The following is a 6,870-nucleotide window of genomic DNA, read 5'->3' as shown; positions in this document are numbered from 1 at the left end:
CTGAAGGGGGATGTGTGCAGGCGTGACGCAACTGAGCCAAACTGATAAGTTAGATATACTTTACCTATCTAGAAATTCATAAAACAATTTCTGAAGAGGTGGACAGAAAAAAGAAATTAAACATTTAAAGGAAAAGGAGAGAGAGAGAACCATGTGGTAGGGTCAGTATGTTTTAATGAGCAGGGTGGTATTTTTTTTTTTTTTGTTCTGTTACTGGGTGTATTTAAAGACTCTGACCATTAGAATGTTAATCTGTTTAAAGCCAGTCACACTCCTGCCTGAAGAGGGGGAGTACAATCACACACTTCTCCCTCCCCCCCCCCCCCCCCCCCCACCCCACACACACACACACTCATTAACATTCAGCCCAAAAACATACACACAATAAGTCATTCGGCAGACCCAAAAAACATACATAAACCAATAAACCCCCCCCCTCAACCCAAAACACATACACACACACCCAAAAGAAATATTTATCGCTTCTAGTCAATGGAATTTTTCATTTTAAGTTTTTTATTACTCTACTGTTCAAAAAAGTTTTGGTTCTGTAAGTGTTTTTAATGGTTTTGAAAGAAGTCTCTTGCTCATCAAGGCTACATTTATATCAACAAAAATACAGTGCAAACAGTTAAATAGCAAAAATGTCATTACAACTGTTTTTCTGTTTTCATACACTGTATTTTAAATTGCAATTTAATTTCTGTGATGGCAAAGCTTAATTCTGAGCAGCCATTACTCCAATATGCACAACTGAAAAAGGCTCTGCATTTAACCCATCCAAAGTGCACACACACAGCAGTGAACACACACACACACTGTGAACACGCACACGGGAGCAGTGGGTGCAGCGCCATTTATGCTGCGGCGCCAGGGGAGCAGTTGGGGGTTCGGTGCCTTGCTCAAGGGCACCTCAGTCGTGGTATTGCCGGCCCGAGACTCGAACCCACAACCTTAATAGATGTTAATTATCTTTCAGTCCTCATCATTGTGCGGTTCCCTTCATTTACCACAAATTTTCCACTTTAACAAAGGATGAACAAAATAGCAAAGAGTATATTTTGACTGTATGCGGGTGACCTTGTCCTCTGGCTGCACTTCTGAACTGTTATCAAAGCTGATCCCTCTTTGTCTCAGTCTTGCACAAATCTCATACATATAACTCTATACTCTCAAATCCCAAGATGGGCTTACTAAAAAGTAAACTTACAAGTAAACTTGTAGTAAAATAGATGGAACATCATCTGCAGTACTACACCTGAAAAGTAAACTTACTAGTAAACTTTGCAACGTAATCATCAATACTGCATAAAAAAAGTACATTTATAGGTGAATTTGTAGTATAACAGATGTAACATAATAGGCAATTACTGCACCTAAAAGTAAACCTTGTAGTAAAATAGCTGTAATTGGAAATACCTTTAATTGTTTTAGACAGTTTTGCTGAATATACTCCATGTTAATGAAATCGGCAATACTGTCTAAAAAGTTGTGCTGTCAAATGATTATTAATTGCGATTAATCACATAAAAGATAAAAGTTTTAGTTTGAGTAATGTGTGTGTGTTCTGTGGTATATTATGTATATATCAATACACACAGTAATATATTTAGAAAATATTACATGTATATACTAGTATATGCATATAATTTATATTATAAATAAATATATTTAAATATAAACAACATATGTTTTTCTGAAATATATACATGCAAATAAGACATATGGATTATCTAAACAAAAACTTTATTTTGGATGCGATTAATCGCAATTAATGATTTGACAGCACTACTAAAAAGTTTTTTTTTTTTTAAACAGGCCAAAAAGTAAAGTACTTCATCAAAAAGTCTATCATGAAGAAAATAAGGCAATTGATGCAGTTCGCTGTCATTAGAATACAGTAGGTAAGGGATGTGCATGTGTGTAAAGGGATACGTTGGGTTGTGTGTGTGCGGGGATTGTAGGATGAAAAAGCAGTGGCACGCGTGCTTAAACCTCTGCACGTGTTAGAACAATCGTTCTCTCTCCATCTCGACCTCCGCTTTTCAGATTAAGTTTATTGCACAAATTCCACATCAGCTTTACAGCACAACGTCCGATCTAATGTCTTGCAAAACACAATCCTGCTAAAGCCTAGTTTCAATTAAATTTGAATTCAAAACAGACAAAATCCAAACCAAACATTCGAAAAGTAAAACACCATTTTACTATTATTTCGACGCATTTACATTTTATCTTTGAGGATATAAGAATAAAAGTTTTGTGTTGAGTGATTTTGCAAACGTCTGGAGACATCTTTTTAGCAAACTGTGTCCCCAGAGGATCGTAGACTGTTCCTAACGTTTAAAAACACACCAGAGAGGCCAGGCTGTGACGAGGGTTTCCAATTCCAGTAAATTGTTCATGTTTGGTGTGTAAATGAGTGCTCCGGCCCAGATGACACAACACTGAACATTCTGAGATAAACCACAAGCCTTCTCTTCTTCCTCCAGTCACTTCACAAAGCCATCTAGTGTGTCACAAAGCTACTCACTTTTCATACTTTTTCAAGGTTCCAGTTATTGATTTCAAAAGTTTTCGTTCTCCATAATGAAACTAAATAACATGAATAGTCCTTTGTACAGATGTTTTGTTATTCTTAAACTTACCTCTGCACTGGACACATACAGATAAATCTTTAAAACATGTAATACAATAGGAAAGCAGCATTTTAAAGGACAGATCGGCCCAAAATTTCAACTCGGTCATCATTACACCTCATGTCATTAAATATTTGACTTTCTCGCTTTCAAAAAATGCTTTTGTGATTGGTTTTTAACTATATGTGCAATAGTAACCAAAATGTTATATTTTATAAACTAATGACTTTTTTTTTTGTCTGGAAACAACATGGACTGTGAGCAAATCATGAAATAAATATACTTTAAAGTTTCATTTCAATAGTAACATAGCAAAACAACGTTCCACATTCATTTTAGCTTAAATGTAGTGTTTAATGAAGCGATCAAATTGATCGAAAATAGTTTTCATTTGTATAGATAATACAATTTATGTTTTCAAGGTAAACAATGACCAATACACCAGTCTTTCATTGTGACATTTATCACATCCTTCATGCCACTTGTAGCTTATTTTGTGCATTTTATACATGGTACCGTTCTGAATTTATTTCATCTTATTATTACACAAATATGAAGAATTGGAAAAGTTCTTTCCTGAACATTGTGCCACTTTATATTTTTATACAATACCACTTTAAAAGGCAGTCCTGCAAGCTGGTCTTTTAATTCTCTAGTTCAGTTCAGTTGTTTGATCGTTACAAAGTAACTCGATTTTTAGCAACACAGTATGGCAGGTTCTAATGCTTGTCAGAAGTTTCCATTAGAAACTGTTTTCTGTTCTTGGCACTAAAAGTTTCTTCTTGTGCGCCAAACACTTCAGCCCCCACGTGTTTTTTTAAAAATCCTTTCACTATAGTATGTGTTGATCACTTTTTGCTGATCATCATTAAGGATCATCCTGGATATATACTGTACTTATGAGGCGAGAAGCCAAGTCCAAAGGTCACAAGGGTCACATTAGAGGGTTCAGGAGGTCAAACCAGCAGCAAAATCCACCAAGCGTATATTGTAGGTCTTTACAGAAATTCCTTTTCTCAGGTATGGACCTTCATTCTTATTGGTCATGGCAGCCAGCAATGTAGAGATGCGCCCAATGATCAAGCTGTCACAAACTCTCAAAGAGAGAAGCCTGCGGCCAGTGCAGGCGCCACCTCAGCACTATGAGGTCACCGACCAGTTCAGTGTTATGGCAACCAAAAACAAGCACAGGAATTACCACAGATTACACAACAAAATAAACTACTGTCCAAAAAAGTTTGGAGCTGGTAAGACTTTGAATGAAATGTCTCTGATGCTCACCAAGGCAGCATTTATGTGATCAAAAAACTCAAGGTTAAAAACAGTAATGTTGAGAAAAATAAAATATTCTACTAAGGCTGCCACATTTTTCCGTTGCACATGATCCTTCAGAAAGCATTCTAGTATTGTTAAAAGCAACATTTTGTTTATGATCATTTGAAATGGTTGGATGCGTAACTATTTTGTGATATATTCCAATTTTCAGGAAAGTTCACTCGACTAGATCTGAACGATAACTTTAAATCTCTCTGTATATTATATATATATATATATATATATATATATATATATTATATATCTATATATATATATATAATATATTATATATATATACCTTACCCATATATACACACACATACTATATACACACACCTACATATCTACACCCACATACAACTATATATCTCTAATATATATATGTATTAACTATATCTATACGTATATCTGATATATATATATATATTATATATATATTATATATCCCAATAGGCTTAGTTCAAATAACACCCCAGTCAAAACCATGATCTGCTACTTCCAGTTGACTAGAGGGTGCAGCAATAAAAAGAATGAAACAATGTGTGAAATAGCATATGTGTGGGTTCTATGTGCTGGTTATATTTTCCATGTGTTCAGAATGCCAGTGCACTCTCGTTTTGGTTTGGTGCTAAATGCTGAAACAGTGGCATCCTACACCCTGTCACCAGTAACAATGCTTGCCTAGGGACGTTAATACAAAAAAAATACGAAGACTGAGTTTCCACCAAAGCCTACAATATGATTAGAACAATGCCAATGAAGCAATGGTATTCAAGTAATTTGTGACATTCAGATGAAGTGACGTTGTACATTACCTTAGGCATAGAGCCCGCTCCCACAGTAGCCAATCGAGAGTTGTAAACATGCCTGCAGCACACAGAACCTAAGGCCACTATCCATGGCACCTGGCCAGAGGAACAAAGGACAGATGAGAAACCATTATTATGAGTCTAGTGTTATTTGAAAGCATCAACTGCAGCTTGTGTGATGGTACCACAATTTCTCAAAAGCATTAATCACTGTTAACACTGTTGTTAACACTGTTGATAATTATAATAATAATAAAAAAAACTGCTGTTAACTGGTGGTAATAATAACAAAAAAAATGTTTCATGAGTCGGAAATCAGTAATTTAGGAATTATTTCTGAAGGCTGCAGCTTCTAATTTTCAAAAATTATACTTTGCAATAGCAGAGATAAGTTATATTTCAGTAAAAAAACTGGTAGAAAACATTTATTTAAACTAATGATATTACACAATATTACAGTTTGCTGTGTATTTAATCATAATTAAGAGGCAGCGATGCTTAATAGGATTAGATATATGGATTAGACAAAACATCACGGACTGTAAAGGGTTCTTGAATATTTAAAATCTTACTTAACTGCACTGATTAACTCACTACTGTATTTTGTAGTTTAAAGTCAGATTGTTAGTTTCAGTTTGATAGAGATAACACAATATTTGGCGGACAACCCTTTTTTTAAAGCACCTCCTGGAAAAAACGCAGGATAACCTTTTTTTTAAATTGTAAGTAACATTTGATGCTAGGATGTCAAAGAGTAATATCATTGCCTCTCTGTGTGCATATCATGTTAGGCACATATGTGGGGCCAAATGGGGAATGAGAATTACTCGAAAATGGTTGTGCCTATTATGGTGGGCTACGGACACACACTCGAGCCGGTTTTGTTGGCTTTTTCCCACTAGACATGTTTTCACAGAGTGGTGGCCAAAACCTGAAATACAAAACATGAGTGTTCAGGACTTTGTGTGCCAGCAGGTTTGCATAGATGGACAGCTTTAATGGGCGTATACAGACGATGATAATTGATGGGATATCAAGCTGCTCCCATCACACTATAGCTAGAGCTCTTGGCCACTGCATATCTGCTCTCCACGAGTCATCCATGGCCTGAAGAAGGCTTCTCGTGAGAGATTCCACCACTGGAATGAGACGGACAAACTAATAAGTTGCTTACAAATTCACAACCACTGATGATTTTAGGGTTCTGATGTAGTTACCTGTCAAAGGTGATTCCCGTTCCCACCTCAGCACAAGAGGAGGTTGTGCAGAAGTCTAAAAAACTGTCTTTGTAATGCAGCTCAAGAGAAGATAGGGGGCTCTTCTGAGCCTGTAGACACACTTAAGAAAAGCCCGCCATGAGCTCTAGCTCTCAGTCTAAGACTGAGGCCTTAAAATGAAAGAGAAACAAACACAGAAAAGTGCTGTGTTGCTTTATCATTAATGAAGAGGATGACAGACTTTAATGAACTTTGACATTACCTTCTTGTGGACAGCCACTTTGTGAGGCAATACGGGAAAGTTGCTTCTCTGCTTCTGCTGTAGTGTTTGGTAGTGTGAACACTGTGGGAGTGATGTGATTGGCTGGAGCTTCCATTAGTTGTCTGGCCAGATTCTGCCCATTACCATACAAAACACCTTTCTGCCATGCTGCTGAATCCACACTGCAAAGAAACAGGAAAGAAGATGAGCCAGAATTCTTGGGATGACTGTAAGGGGCGCCATGAGTGTGACTTTATTACAAATCATGCAATAAATTTCCTAAGAATACATCAATATTTAAAGACCTGTGTTTTATATACCACCCATAAGGTTGGGTCGTGACCAGGTCGTGACGGACGTTCTTCTTGGTTTTGAGCTCATCATACTCAAAAAGTCTGAGCACACAGCGCCCTCTGCTGCTGACTACCCATCTCCACAAGGGTCCACCTCCGCATGAGCTACCTCCAGATCCTCAAGCTGTACAAACCACAGGAAAACATTTTAGGGCAATTTTGAAATAGTGCATTAAGAAACTGTGTTAACACAAACTACTTGAAATGAAACTCTCACACATATGTATTTTTCAGAATTTCCACAACTATAGCTATGCATTAAGCGTTTTTTTT

At 36.7% G+C, this 6,870-nt stretch overlaps 1 long non-coding RNA gene across 1 annotated transcript; it reads right to left on the bottom strand.

Annotated features, from left to right (window-relative positions):
• Positions 1-6,317: 6,317 nt before the first annotated feature.
• Positions 6,318-6,870, bottom strand: LOC109070906. The gene is made up of 3 exons (XR_006153896.1): positions 6,815-6,870; positions 6,550-6,721; positions 6,318-6,426 (listed from the first exon to the last, which is right to left on the bottom strand). It is a non-coding gene; the product is annotated as an uncharacterized LOC109070906 (long non-coding RNA).

Source organism: Cyprinus carpio, chromosome B1 (genome assembly GCF_018340385.1).
Source record: "Cyprinus carpio isolate SPL01 chromosome B1, ASM1834038v1, whole genome shotgun sequence".
In the NCBI taxonomy this organism is placed as follows: domain Eukaryota; kingdom Metazoa; phylum Chordata; class Actinopteri; order Cypriniformes; family Cyprinidae; genus Cyprinus; species Cyprinus carpio.
Note: the sequence above shows the minus strand (reverse complement) of the source record. Positions and strands in the feature narration are given on the sequence as shown.